The sequence below is a fragment of the Triticum dicoccoides genome, chromosome 4B (genome assembly GCF_002162155.2).
Source record: "Triticum dicoccoides isolate Atlit2015 ecotype Zavitan chromosome 4B, WEW_v2.0, whole genome shotgun sequence".
Lineage (NCBI taxonomy): Eukaryota > Viridiplantae > Streptophyta > Magnoliopsida > Poales > Poaceae > Triticum > Triticum dicoccoides.
The window spans coordinates 430,939,585-430,955,403 of NC_041387.1; the positions used below are offsets into that span (position 1 = coordinate 430,939,585).

At 44.2% G+C, this 15,819-nt stretch overlaps 1 long non-coding RNA gene across 3 annotated transcripts; it reads left to right on the top strand.

The window, feature by feature from the left end:
• Positions 1-9,297: 9,297 nt before the first annotated feature.
• On the top strand, positions 9,298-15,580 carry LOC119290694. Of its 3 annotated transcripts, XR_005141972.1 has the most exons (4): positions 9,298-12,798; positions 13,950-14,183; positions 15,113-15,222; positions 15,296-15,580. It is a non-coding gene; the product is annotated as an uncharacterized LOC119290694 (long non-coding RNA). The 3 variants fall into 3 exon arrangements; XR_005141970.1 differs by having other exon boundaries at positions 9,298-14,183; XR_005141971.1 differs by having other exon boundaries at positions 9,298-14,183; positions 15,318-15,580.
• The last annotated feature ends 239 nt before the right edge of the window (positions 15,581-15,819 follow it).

The following is a 15,819-nucleotide window of genomic DNA, read 5'->3' on the forward strand; positions in this document are numbered from 1 at the left end:
ACTTATTGGAAATCATACATACTGATGTGTGCGGTCCAATGAGCGTTGAGGCTCGCGGAGGATATCGTTATGTTCTCACTCTCACTGATGACTTGAGTAGATATGGGTATGTCTACTTGATGAAACACAAGTCTGAGACATTTGAAAAGTTCAAAGAATTTCAGAATGAGGTAGAGAATCAACGTGACCGAAAGATAAAGTTCTTGCGATCAGATCGTGGGGGAGAATATTTAAGTCACAAATTTGGTACGCACTTAAGGAAATGTGGAATCATTTCACAACTCACGCCGCCTGGAACACCTCAGCGTAACGGTGTGTCCGAACGTCGTAATCGAACTCTATCGGATATGGTGCGATCTATGATGTCACTTACCGTTTTACCCTATAATTTTGGCGATACGCTCTAGAGACAGCTACATTCACTTTAAATAGGGCACCGTCTAAATCCGTTGAGACGACACCGTATGAATTATGGTTTGGGAAGAAACATAAGCTGTCGTTTCTAAAAGTTTGGGGATGCGATGCTTATGTCAAGAAACTTCAACCTGAAAAGCTCGAACCCAAGTCGGAAAAATGTGTCTTCATAGGATACCCTAAGGAAACCATTGGGTATACCTTCTACCTGAGATCTGAAGGCAAGATCTTTGTTGCCAAGAACGGGTCCTTTCTGGAGAAAGAGTTTCTCTCGAAAGAAGTAAGTGGGAGGAAAGTGGAACTTGATGAAGTACTACCTCTTGAAAGTAGCGCAGCTTAGGAAGATGTTCCTGTGGTGCCTGCACTGACTAGAGAGGAAACCAATGATGATGATCAAGGTACTTCGGATCAAGTTACTACTGAACTTCGTAGGTCCACGAGGACATGTTCCACACCAGAGTGGTATGGCAACCCTGTCCTAGAAGTCATGTTGTTAGACAACGGTGAACCTTCGAACTATGAAGAAGCAATGGCGGGCCCAGCTTCCAACAAATGGCTTGAAGCCATGCAATCCAAGATAGGATCCATGTATGAAAACAAAGTATGGACTTTGATAGACTTGTCGCTAAGGGTTATCGACAAGTTCAAGGGGTTGACTATGATGAGACTTTGTCTCCCGTAGCGAAGATGAAGTCAGTCCGAATTATGTTAGCAATTGCCGCATACTATGATTATGAGATATGGCAAATGGACGTCAAAACGGCATTCCTTAACGGCCATCTTAAGGAAGAACTGTATATGATGCAGCCGGAGGGTTTTGTCGATCCTAAGAATGCTAACAAGGTATGCAAGCTCCAGCGCTCCATCTATGGGCTGATGCAAGCATCTCGGAGTTGGAACATTCGCTGTAATGAAATGATCAAAGCGTTTGGGTTTATGCAGACTTATGGAGAAGCCTGCATTTACAAGAAACTGAGTGGGAGCTCTGTAGCATTTCTCATATTATATGTGGATGACATACTTTTGATGGGAAATGATATAGAACTTTTGGACAGCATTAAGGCCTACTTGAATAAGTGTTTTTCAATGAAGGACCTTGGAGAAGCTGCTTACATATTAGGCATCAAGATCTATGGAGATAGATCGAGACGCCTCATAGGTCTTTCACAAAGCACATACCTTGATAAGATATTGAAGAAGTTTAATATGGATCAGTCCAAGAAGGGGTTCTTGCCTGTGTTGCAAGGTGTGAAATTGAGCTCGGCTCAATGTCCGACCACGGCAGAAGATAGAGAAAAGATGAGTGTCGTCCCCTATGCCTCAGCCATAGGGTCTATCGTGGATGCAATGACGTGTACCAGACCTGATGTAAACCTTGCCGTAAGTTTGGTAGGAAGGTACCAAAGTAATCCCGGCATGGAACACTAGACAGCGGTCAAGAACATCTTAAAGTACCTGAAAAGGACTAAGGATATGTTTCTCGTATATGGAGGTGACGAAGAGCTCGTCGTAAAGGGTTACGTCGATGCTAGCTTCGACACAGATCTGGATGACTCTAAGTCACAAACCGGATACGTGTATATTTTTAATGGTGGGGCAGTAAGATGGTGCAGTTGCAAGTAAAGCGTCGTGGCGGGATCTACATGTGAAGCGGAGTACATGGCAGCCTCGGAGGCAGCGCATGAAGCAATCTGGGTGAAGGAGTTCATCACCGACCTAGGAGTCATACCCAATGCGTCGGGGCCGATCACACACTTCTGTGACAACACTGGAGCTATTGTACTTGCCAAGGAGCCCAGGTTTCACAAGAAGACCAGGCACATCAAGCGTCGCTTCAACTCCAGCCGTGAAAATGTTCAAGATGGAGAAATAGATATTTGTAAAGTACATACGGACCTGAATATAGCAGATCTGTTGACTAAACCTCTCCCTAGAGCAAAACATGATCAACACCAGAACGCTATGGGTGTTCGATTCATCACAATGTAACTAGATTATTGACTCTAGTGCAAGTGGGAGACTGTTGGAAATATGCCCTAGAGGCAATAATAAAAGGGTTATTATTATATTTCCTTGTTCATGATAATTGTCTATTATTCATGCCATAATTGTGTTATCCGGAAATCGTAATACATGTGTGAATATATAGACCGCAACATGTCCCTAGTGAGCCTCTAGTTGACTAGCTCGTTGATCAACAGATAGTCATGGTTTCCTGACTATGGACATTGGATGTCATTGATAACGGGATCACATCATTAGGAGAATGATGTGATGGACAAGACCCAATCCTAAGCATAGCACAAGATCGTGTAGTTCGTTTCGCTAGAGCTTTTCCAAATGTCAAGTATCATTTCCTTAGACCATGAGATTGTGCAACTCCCGGATACCGTAGGAGTGCTTTGGGTGTGCCAAACGTCACAACATAACTGGGTGACTATAAAGGTGCACTACGGGTATCTCCGAAAGTGTCTGCTGGGTTGGCACAAATCGAGACTGGGATTTGTCACTCTGTATGACGGAGAGGTATCTCTGGGCCCACTCGGTAATGCATCATCATAATGAGCTCAGTGTGACCAAGTGTCTGGTCAAGGGATCATGGATTACGGTACGAGTAAAGTGACTTGTCGGTAACGAGATTAAACGAGGTATTGGGATACCGACGATCGAATCTCGGGTAAGTAACGTACCGATTGACAAAGGGAATTGTATACGGGATTGATTGAATCCTCGACATCGTGGTTCATCCGATGAGATCATCGAGGAGCATGTGGGAGCCAACGTGGGTATCCAGATCCCGCTGTTGGTTATTGACCGGAGAGGCGTCTCGGTCATGTCTGCATGTCTGCCGAACCCGTAGGGTCTACACACTTAAGGTTCGGTGATGCTAGGGTTGTTGAGATATTAGTATGCGGTAACCCAAAAGTTTTTCGGAGTCCCGGATGAGATCCCGGACGTCACGAAGAGATCCGGAATGGTCCGGAGGTGAAGATTTATATATAGGAAGTCCAGTTTCGGCCATCGGGAAAGTTTCCGGGGTCACCGGTATTGTACCGGGACCACCGGAAGGGTCCCGGGGGTCCACCGGGTGGGGCCACCTATCCCGAAGGGCCCCATGGGCTGAAGTTGGGAGGGGAACCAGCCCCTGGTGGGCTGGTGCGCCCCCCCTTGGCCCCCCCCCTGCGCCTAGGGTTGGAAGCCCTAGGGGTGGGGGGTGCCTCACTTGCCTTGGGGGGCAAGCCACCCCCTTGGCCGCCGCCCCCCTGAGATTGGATCTCCAAGGGGGCCGGCGCCCCCCTGGCCCCTATATAAAGAGGAGGGAGGGAGGGCAGCCGCACCCTAGCCCCTGGCGCCTCCCTCTCCGTCCTGTGACACATCTCCCTCTCGCTGTGCTTGGTGAAGCCCCGCCGAGATCGCTACTGCATCCACCACCACGCCGTCGTGCTGCTGGATCTCCATCAACCTCTCCTTCCCCCTTGCTGGATCAAGAAGGAGGAGACGTCTTCCCAACCGTAGGTGTGTTGAACGCCGAGGTGTCGTCCGTTCGGCGCTAGGATCTCCGGTGATTTGGATCACGACGAGTACGACTCCCTCAACCACCACCTCTGTGGTATAACCTTGTAGGGTGCTTGCCTCTAGATGGTTTCGGTTCCAACAATAGCGCTTAAGTATTCCCATGAACCGCTCAAAGGGATACATGTTGATAAGAAACAAAGGACCACAATACTTTATCTGGTCGACAAGGTGCACACTGAGATGGACCATGACATCAAAGAACGATGGTGGGAAAAACATCTCTAGGTTAGACAATATTCTTGCAATATCATCTTGCATATGATCCAACTCCCTTCAGGATCTACAACTTTCTGCCATAGTTGGTTGAAGAAATCACAGAGCTCAATGAGTGTGTTTCTTATATATTTGTCCATCAGATTCCTTGTGGCCACCAGGAGGATTTGTGTCAACATTACGTGGCAATCATGTGACTTCATGTGTCCCACTTCATTTTACCTGAGCTCACATCCACGAGACTTATGATGTTTGCGGAGTAGGAAGAGGGTGTCTTAACTGACAACAAATAGGTGAAGAACTGTGCTGCTTCTTTTGTACTGAAATTGTAACTCTGGCGAGCTTCGATGAATTTTTCATCATCTTTTGCTTCACTCTTGCATTTTTATTGATCAGCAAGCATATCGAGGCGTGCACCGTCACCATCCTTTGTTTTACCTTTAATCTTGAGCAGAGTACCAAGGATGCTTTCACATACATTCTTCTCTACGTGCATGACATCGATGCAGTGACATACACATAGAATCTCCCAGTAAGGTAATTACCAGAACATCGATTTCTTCTTAAACACTTGACCCTTGGGTGTTTGTTTCACCGTCAACGCGTGCTTCTTGGCAAGCACAACATTAATTTGTTTAGCCATGTTGTGGACCACCTCCCCATAATAGGGTCTTAGGCTCACCTCTACCTCTGTCGTACCATTATATTCATCTTTCATCTTTCGATATGGGTGATTTCTCTGTAAGAACCTACGATGACGCAAATACACGGTTTTTCGCGAGTTGGGAAGAAATCTGCTAGTTGTACTATCCATGCATGTGACACACCCTATATCTCCCTTTGTTTTCTGCCCTGATGTGTTGCATAATGCCGTCATATCTTGAATGGTGTGCACCAGCATTGCATGTAGATCGAATCTCCTTCCTGTAAGCATCATAACATTTTACAGCAGGCGCATCTATCCGCACTGTCAGCAATTCTTCTACCAGTAGCTGAAAGTAAGTGTCGACGTTATTTCCAGGTTGCTTTGGGCCTTGGATAATCGTTGACATCATAATGTATTTTTTTCTCATACACAACCAAGGAGCTAGGTTATATATGCATAGAAGCACTGGCCATGTGTTGTGATTTGTGCTCATATCGCCAAAAGGATTCATCTCGTCGGTACACTCCCAGAGCCTTATACTTCTAGGATCCTTGGCAAGTCTTCAAACTTGTTGTCGATTAATTCCCACTGAGCCCCATCTTTCGGGTGCCTCATATATTTATCTGCAGTCCGCTCATCATGATGCCACCGCAACCTCTTTGCCTCTCTAGGGTTTGCAAACAAACGCCTTAACCTTGGAGTTAAAGGCAAGTACCAAACAACCTTGAATGGGATTCTTGTCTTGATCTCGTCATCCAATTTGTACTAATCCTTTGCTCTCCTGCGATTGTATCATGCATGCTTGCATGTGGGACATGCACGCAAAACTTTGTACTCACCATGGTACGATATACAATCATTCACACAAGCTTGTACCTTCTGTACTTCAAGTTCCAATGGGCAAACAATTTTCTTAGCTTCGTTCGTGCTTCTCGGGAGCACATTATCTTCTGGAATATTTTCTTTGAAAATACCTAACATCTTTGTGAAGCCCTTGTTTTATAGACTTTTTGTTGCTTTAAATCTAAGAAGCGCCAGGGTGGCACTCAACCTAGAATATTTATTTTTGCAACCTGGATACAATCCAGACCACTGTGGAGAAGCTCCAGGAAGAAGTTGAGGACAGGAATGACAGACCTACCACAAACACTTTTCAGTGAGTGCCAAGGGCACAAAGGTCTTCAGCAGTGCCAGTTGTCAGTGACACCAGGACTACACTTTCATCACCTGCAGCAACTGCCATGATTGCACCTCCAGTTTCAACTCCTCCAGCTCCACAGACATCAGCTGAAGCATTTGCAGACGGACTCCTCTCCACGCCATCTACGCACACCGGAGCAACCAGCCAGAAGACCCCTTCAGGAGGTCCCAGAGATCGTGCCTATAGTGTCGCATAGCACTATGCATTTTCAAGATTTTTGGTAACTTGTTGCCAAAGGGGGAGAAAGTGTATAGATCATTAGGCTTCGAGAGAGAGAGAGAGAGAGCGTCTTCCTTTTGTTGCCTCTCTTGCTACTTTAATCATTTGCTTGTTTGATTCATGCTACAATATTTGTGCTTGTTTGTGAGATACTCTTGTGATCATGTGTTTGATCATATTATGCCTTAATGTGTGCTTGCATGATGATATCCATGAATACTTGTGTATGATCAATCATTTCTACCCTTGGTGATGAGTGCATGTTATTGAACTCATATCATTTTGAGCACTCCACCAAAATGTATGTGACATGGAAGACTGCCCCATGATCCTAATCGATTATGCATTTGCATTCAAATGCAAATTTTAAGTAGTGCACAAATTTAGGGGGAGCTCTTCTTATCACATACTTCTCAAAGCGACGATGTATTTCATTCATATTATCATTTGTCGAAGCTTTGATCTATATGTTGTCATCAATTACCAAAAAGGGGGAGATTAAAAGTGCAACTAATCCCCGGGTGGTTTTGGTAATTCATAACAACATATAGCTCATTGAACTAATATCGTTTCAAGTGAAATATTTCATAAAGTTCAATGATTGGCATGACATGGACTAGAGATGTGGACCCTTCAAAATGCTAAGGACAAAGATTGGCAAAATCTCAAGACTCTTCATTTTCATTTTAGTGATCCAAGATCACATTGAGTCTATAGGAAAGCCAATACTATTAAAAGGGGATGAGGTCTCGCTTAATGGTCTACTTGCTCAAAGTGCTTAGTGATATTGCTCCAAAACCCTCAACCACTTTCCCACTCCAAATATGTCCAAAACTCAAAGTTAAACTCGGCCCCACCGATCTACTCTATCCGGCGCCACCGAGTTCAGTTGACATAGCCACCGCCAGAAACCCTAGAAAATTCGGTCACACTGATATGGATCTCGGTCTAACTGAGATGGTCCTGCAAACTCTCTGTTTCCCCTTGTAACATTCTGGTCTCACCGAAATGAGCGATCGGTCCCACCGAGTTTGCTTGACAAACTCTCTGTTTGCCTTTGTAACATTTCAGTCTCACCGAAATGAGTGATCGGTCCCACCGAGTTTGCTTGACAAACTCTCTATTTCCCTTCTTAACACTTCGGTGTCTCCGAAATGAGCGAGCGGTCCCACCGAGTTTGCTTGACCAACTCTCTGTTTTCTCTTTGCTGAAATTGGTCTCACCAAGTTCAAGCAATCGGTCTCACCGAGATGAGGTTTTTGCCCTAGCCCTAGCACATCGGTCACACCGAGTTGATCTCGTTGGTCCCACCAAGATTCCTAATGTTCACATTTTGAACTAAATCAGTCTCATCGAGTTCTTCTATTCGGTCTGACCGAGTTGGGTCAAATGTGTATAACGGTTGGATTTTGTGTGGAGGCTATATATACCCCTCCACCCCTTCTCCATTTGTGAGAGGGACATCCGAACATGCCTACACTTCCTCATTTCTAAGAGAGAACCACCTACTCATGTGTTGAGACCAAGACATACCAATCCTACCACTAGAATCTTGATCTCTAGCCTTCCCCAAGTTGCTTTCCACTCAAATCATCTTTGCACCATAGCCAAATATGTGAGAGAGATTTCAGTGTTGGGGAGACTATCATTTGAAGCACAAGAGCAAGGAGTTCATCATCAACACACCATCTATTACCTTTTGGAGAGTGGTGTCTCCTAGATTGGTTAGGTGTCACCTGGGAGCCTCCCACAAGATGTGGAGTTGAACCAGGGAGTTTGTAAGGGCAAGGAGATCGCCTACTTTGTGAAGATCTGTCCAAGTGAGGCAAGTCCTTCGTGGGCGATGGCCATGGTGGGATAGACAAGGTTGCTTCTTCATGGACCCTTCGTGGGTGGAGCCCTCCATGGACTCATGCAACCGTTACTCTTCATGGGTTGAATCTCCATCAACATGGATGTACGATAGCACCACCTATCAGAACCACGCCAAAAATCTCTGTGTCTACATTGCGTTTGCCTTCTCCAAACTCTTCTCTTTACCTTCATATGCAATGTTTTACTTTTCACTGCTACACTCTTAGAATTGCATGTGTAGGTTAATTGCTTGACTTGTACTAGTTGCTAAAATCTGCCAACACTTAAAATTGGGAAAATGCTAGAATTTTATTGGGTCAAGTAGTCTAATCACGCCCCCTCTAGACCTACTTTCAATCCTACAACGTGGAAGTCTAAAAATGTCTATAACGGACAATACTCACAGGGGAAACTAGTTTCACCAGCTTTTTACCGTTTCGCAAGAGCATAAAATGAAAAACAAAATAGCCAGACAAATATCTGCAACTGCAACATCATTATGTTATAAAAAACTTTGAAACCTTTCGGCCCCTTCCAACGACGTTGTCTCAGAACCCTTGTCGATGGATTCTTTTTCAATGTCGCTAGAATACATCTTTATCTCTCTCATGTCCTGAAACAATAATCGTATAAAAATGCACCTTTTGTATACCATAATCAGAACGCCCCCGAAAGGGGAGGGGCATCGCCGAATCTAACATTCTTCTTTGAGCACAAAAGAATGAAGAGGAATTCATTTCATTTCATACATATAAAGAAGAATTAGTTGTATGCACCTCTTCTCATTGCCTGTCATCGTTACGTCGGTGCTTACATGAGATTATATTTCTAAAACATCATTAGAATCCATCACTTTTTATCTCTGATGAACAAAAGTGGAACATATAAAAATACAAAGAATATTTTATATTACATTATACAAAAATGTATATACTATATATACTAAAACAAAAGACAGACTAACACATTTTTTATTTGCAATAAAAAACTCGATACTGCTAATTTCATATAAATATATAAACATGCACTCCCTCCGTAAAGTTATTATAAGAGCGTTTAGAATCCATGTTCCTTTCTCGTCACATACACTCGGAACATAGGTAATAGAAACTTCGCCCGTTTTCAATTTTCCCCCTCGCTGGCTCACTCGCTTCACTCACTCATTCCCCACTCGCTCTCGTCCAAATCCCTAGCTCGCCTCGCTCCACTGCTCGCGTCGTTGCCGCTCACCTCTCTCTCGCCTGCATCGCCACTGTCATCTCGCCCGCGTCGACGTCGACGCTCGCCTCCATCCCACACGTGTCGCTGCCGCCTCCTTCCTATGACGTCTTCGCCGCTCCCTCTCACCCGCGTCACCTGCACCAGCGAGGTCGTAACAAGATTGTTTTTGTTACCAAAGTGGAGGCGAGGAGCAGCTGGAGAGTTGTGCCGGTGGCTGGGTCTGTAGTGGCTGGACGTCCCCGCCATGAGGATGAGTGGGAGCAGCAAGAGCACATCTGGAGATGGGGAGGATTGGACGCGGCAGTTCTGAATTTGAAGATGGTGCCGTGAGGAGGACCGGGAGGAGCAGTCGCCGACGGCCCGGCTGAATGGGGTATGCCTTCCCCTTCGTCTCCTATGGCATCATGGACATCCTGCTCGATGACGAACATCTGCTCGAGGACATCCTGCTCGATGATGCTCCTCTTCACCTCGCCAACGGCAGGGGCCTGAGGCAGGGTGACCTGGCTTCCCCCTTCTCTTTAACTTCATGGTTGACTCCCTTTCCCACATCCTGACCCGGGCTGCGGCTGCTGGCCATACTACCCCTTTCAGCTCCCATCTTGCTCCTAATGACATTTCCCACCTCCGATACGCGGATGATACCATCATTATGGTGGAGCTTAACGATGAAAGTGTGGCCCAGTTGAAATTCCTTCTCCTTTGCTTCAAAGCTCTCTTTGGACTCAAAATTATTGTTGCCAAGAGTGAAGTTATTGTTACGTGGGTGTCGGATGCTGAGGCTCTTAGAGTGGCTCATTTATTAAACTGTTCTCTAGGCTCTTTCCCTTTCAAATACCTTGGCTTACCAATCTCCCCCCACAAGTTGTTGACGAAAGATTTCGCCTCAGCCATTTCGAAAGTGGGCAACCAGGTGCTGCCTTGTAGAGGCCGCTATAACACCCAAGCTAGCAAGGTTGCCTTAATCAATGTCTGCCTCTCCTCTCTCCCCATGTTCTTGATGGGCTTCTACCTCCTTTCGAGAGGGACTCATGCTGGGTTTGACAAGCACAGGGGCGCCTTTTACTGGAATTTGGTGGATAACAAGCATAAATATAGGATGGTGAAATGGAAGCTTATTTGCAGACCCAAAAGCCTTGGGGGGTTGGGCATTATTAACACTGCTGTCATGAACAAATGCCTCATCATTAAGTGGTGGTGGAAAATCATGTCCCCCACGGAGGCCCCACTGTGGCTTAGCATTCTCAAATCTAAATACTTTCCTGAGTCTAGTCCCATGTTCGTGTCGGCCTCTGCCGGCTCCCAATTCTGGCGTCACCTCGTCAAAGTTTGTCTGTTTTTAAGTCTCTGGTCAAATTTGTTGTTAGGAATGGAAAATCTACGCGCTTTTGGTTAGACTGGTGGTGTCGGGAGGCCACCCTGGAGGTGACATTCCCGGTTTTGTTTTCCTATTGTCCTGACCCGGAGATCTCAATCTCCGAGCTCTCCGTGAATAATTGGGCCTTGGACCTTCATAGGATGCTCTCTCCCGAAGAGTTGGAAGATTGGCATCATATTACTGCTTGCTTCCCTCTGCTCTCGGAGGAGGAGGACTCGGTGGTCTGGCCCCACTCTACCTCTGGCCGTTTTTTGGTCAAATCCTTGTACACCAAACTGATTTCAGGCTCTCCTACTTCCAAGTTCAAGTGCATATGGAGTGCCCGCGTCCCACCTAAGATCAAAATTTTCCTGTGGCAAGCTTATCATGGGAAGCTTCCTGCAGCGGACCAAATCCGGAAAAGGAACGGCCCGAGTTCGAATAGATGTGCCTTGTGTGGGGATCTTGAAAACACGGATCACATTTTCTTCTGGTGCTCCTTGGCTAAATTTGTTTGGTGCTGCATCCGCTCCTGGCTCCAGGTGTCGTGGGACCCCTCTTCTTTCGAGGATCTTAGGGGTTTGGTCAACGGTTTATCTGGGAATTCTAAAAGGATCTCCTAGGTTGGGTTTGCAACGATTTGTTGGTCACTGTGGACCACTAGAAACAAGTTTACCATAGAGCATATCTTCCCAGCTAATCCTGATGATTGCTTATTCAAAACTGGAATATTCTTGCAGCAGTGGAGATCATTGACTAGGGATACTGATCAGTAGGCCTTCGATGCTATGGCGTCCAATATTAGGGCTATGGTTTCGTACTTGGTGCGCAGTCAACGCGAAGATTCTTAAACCCTGATGTCTCCCTTTAGTCTTATTCTGGCCCGCGTGCCATATCTGACTGGTTAGCCATGTACCTGAACTCCTTTTCTTTGTCTACCTTGTTCCTATGGTTGGTTGGATGTTGGTTGTGCTACTCTGCCTGGTGGCTTTATTTATAAAGTTGGGCGTACGCCTTTTATCTTAAAAAATGCTCCTCTTCACCAGCATCTCCAATGCATGGTGAGCTTCCCCTGTCTCCACCCTTTACTCATGGTTGCCTCTGTGTTTTGGTTTAGATTTGCAGCACTTCTTGGGTACATATTAGGAGTAGGGTATAGTTTATTTGTATGCGTATGGGCACAGATTAGGAGTAGGACATGTAGTTGTAGTCACAGTTTTAGTAAATTTCAGTAAACACAATGTGAGTGTTTTACTCAAGTAATCTTGCTTGAAGTAAATTTCAGTAACTTCAGTAATCTTGCTTGAAGTACTCTGAAAATATGAAAATATACTCAGAAAATGTATTGCTTGTACGGGTGATCTTGCAGATAGGAGGAGAGTTCTTTTACTCAGAGCAGGTGTTGATCTACAGCAATTCTAGGAGTAGGATTTAGGGTAATCATAGTTTCAGTTTGCCAAGCAGGGAATATAGTTTAACTGGAAATCAACCAACTATTGGTTTGAACTGGAAGTCGACCTCTGTACTAATGTTAGATTGATTGACTGAAACTAAAACTAAAATCCATCAAATTCTTAATCTGAGCAATGTTAGATTGATATTCAATATCTGCAATCCATCAAATTCTTCAAGATCTGCTATGCATTTGTAACTGAACTATGCATTTAGCTGAAACAGTGTCCTCTGTAGTGATGTTGCTAAAACAATTCCTTCATTTACCTAATCACTATGTAGTGATGTTTTTGTAAATTGTATACTCCTTCATACTGAAGGCAATGATGCTGAAACATCGTACTCCATTTAGCTGAAACAATGACTGTCAACAATCTCCATTTACCTGAAACAATGACGGTCAACATACTCCATTTACCAGCGGCTCGATGGTTGTGGGCCAGATCTAATGGCTTGCAAAAGGGATTGTTCAAATTAGTAAAAAGTAATATTGAAGCCAAATTACTCAAAACCAATATTGGACTTCCATATACCTGGACCTTCTTTGGGGAGTCTATTAACATTGGTGATATCACCAAGAGGGTATTTGAGGCCATTTTTCACATCCATTTGTCGCTGTCGGTGTTCCTGTTGTTTCTTCTTCTGGTAAGATTCTGGTCTCTATCTATTCAACTTATGATTTGTTCTTGGTACTGTTCCTCTTCTTTTTCTGTTGTTTTTGTAAGCTGCTCTTCCATGCATTTATGACATCCCTTTCTTCCGTTGATAAGGTCCCTTTATGTTGGCCATCACGGCCCCTCGTAGTTGGACCTGTTATTGCAGGTCTATACATATTAGCATCCAAACCAGAACAATCAAGTTCAATGATCTCACCGTTGATTGGACCTAGAACAGTAATAGTATTTACCGCTACAACCATGAACCATCAGGGCTGCAATAAAATCACAATTTGGACCGTGAGATGGATTACATTTGTCGCTACAATATTTTTAGAAATTCAAAGGAGGTGTGAGTTCTGAAGTTATACCTAGACTTCCTCTGGGGAGTTCTATGGTTGATGAAGTGGGGATTGTTGCTTCAGGTATAATCAGGCCGCTCGATGGTTGTCGGTAGATGCAATGGCTTGCAAAAGAGATTTTTCAAATCAGTAATCACCAATATTGAAAGGCATTTAAATATTGTTAATGAGCTATACCTAGACTCCCATTGGGGAGTTCCATGGTCGAGGGAGATGGGATTGTTGCTTCTTGAATAAACAAGCCGCTCGATGGTTGTGGGTCAGGTCCCATGGCTTGCGAAAGGGAATGTTCAAATTAGTAAAAAAACAATATTGAAGCCAAATTACCAAAAAACAATTATTTATCAAATTCCATATACCCGTACCCTCTTTGGGGAGTCTATCAACATTGGTGATATCACCAAGAGGGTGTTGGAGCCCATTTGTCACATCCATTTGTCGTTGTCGGTGTCGCTTAGCAAGTGTCACCGTTTCCCAACGAGAACTGAACCGGGCCAAGTCGTTTGAGGACATCACTGTCATGGACAATTGTCATTGGAAAAACAGATCAACAACTATCATCTACTATATTTAACCTACTTTAATCTATAGTGAATAGAAGTAAAGCGTGTCCTGAATTCGATGAGGTCATGTAACATCTGAACAAAGGTATAGAAGGAAGAGGGATGGCGATGATGATGTCAAGGATGTAATATCTTGGCATGTTTGTTACAATAATGCTTCTCTAGTTTTTCTGTCCAATAACCAGCATTGCCATCTAATGCATTGCTTGCTACAGGTTCCGTAAAATGGCAGTGGTTAGAGTTCTTCAAATTATGTATATAGTGGGTGTTTAATGGGAAACATAATTTGAGAACTACTGTCTACTCGAGCCACCCCAGCCTAATGGTGCCTGCCACGCCTCATACATCCGCCATTTATACAAGATTCCACAGTTGACCCCAAGCCCGCGGGATGAGTAGCCAAGGCACCAAGCTAGCATTGTCCAGCCTCTTGTCCTACCTAAAGGAAGGTAACTTTCCTTCTTGTATTCTTTATATCTGCCCGATTTTGGTGAGGAAATAGAACAATTGGAAAATGGGTTGAGTTGTCCAATGGATTAACTACTTTGATTCAAGTTTTCATCTTCCTCGTTTGGTCTGGATTAAGAAAAGCAAAAAATAGGAGGCAGTAGAAAAAATCAGCCAGAAAAGCACAAAGTCTCACAAAGTCTGTTAGATAAATAATGTTCTATCTGTGTTGTCTATATAGATGGAGACAGTAGATAAAATCAGGCAGAAAAGCAAAGATAAAAATGGGATGACCATGTAGCCAATGGTTCAATGAGATTTGTGTGCAACGAGTGATTGCAAATACAAGCTATTCATATTTAAAAAAAAACTCTTGATAATTCAAAAAGAGGAACACTTTGGGGCTAATCTGAAACCGCACATGAATATTCGTGCTGCATATTTACTTTGGTAGTGATGCTTGTATAATTAGAAATCATGTATACAACAAATTATCCTCTTTGAGCCATGTCCTTGTTTTATGAATTTGGTACAATGCGAGAAAAATTATAGGCCTGAGAAATATGCAGCCATAGTTAGGATACCTCTTGAGACTTGAGAAACGGTAGAATTCATTCAGACTATTATGCGAGCATAGCATTAAACTGCTAGTTTCCAGCGGAATGATAGGTACTATATTTTCTCGTGTTGTAGTTGCTGCTATATATGAATTCCCCCATGGCTGTTGTATTTTGCTATAAACTTTTGTTGTACTTGTACTTGTATATGGTCCAGTACAACAATTTTACAAGTGCATCATTTTATCTATGTGGTCCGGTACAACAATTCAAGCTTCTATTTATGAAAAAAGGGTTGAATGTATACCTATATGTCAAGCCTTGCTACGTACTGGTTGTATACTTATAGCATTTTATGCATTATTTTTTAACAGTTGGATGCCTCTAGCGTGAGGCCATGTACAAACTGGAAGAACGGTTGGGGCCATGCACGAATCGGACCAACAGTTGGGGCTATGTCATACCTCCAATCGGAGGAGCTAAAGTATGTCCTGAATGTCTCTTCCTGCATTAGTTTTTCCAGTTTGCAGATTGTCTGCGGACTAAACTGTGTATAGGTTAATGACCTGTGGCTCGCAGCCGCAACGTCACCTATGGCTTGCAGTCGGATGGCAAACCTTGAAGAAACATGCCTCGTTCACCTGCTCCGATGGAAAACTTGGAAGCGTGGAGAGGCCTCGCCGCCCCGCTCAGTAGAAACAATTTGAAAATTATTTGTTGTTGTATATGGAAGATGTGAGATGGAAATAGTATGATTGATCGGTTTATGTTTGGGCATCGGAGGTGTGACATGGAAAGACAAAAGTATTCATTGCTATACGATTGTTGTTGTTTATGGAAGCTTTTTTGGGCACGGTAGGTGTGAGATGGAAAGGATCCCATCGTAATAGAATTTCTGGGCATGACTTCATTTGGTGTCTTATATGGAAGGGTGGTGGGATTGCTGGTGCCGGGTTCGATATGATTTGATTGGTGTCTTATATGGAAGGGTCGGTTTATCTTGGCATGGGACATATGGTCTGGTGATAAATGAAAACCGGTGGTGGTTTTTGGAGGGAGGAGAAAAATCGGTGGGAGGGAG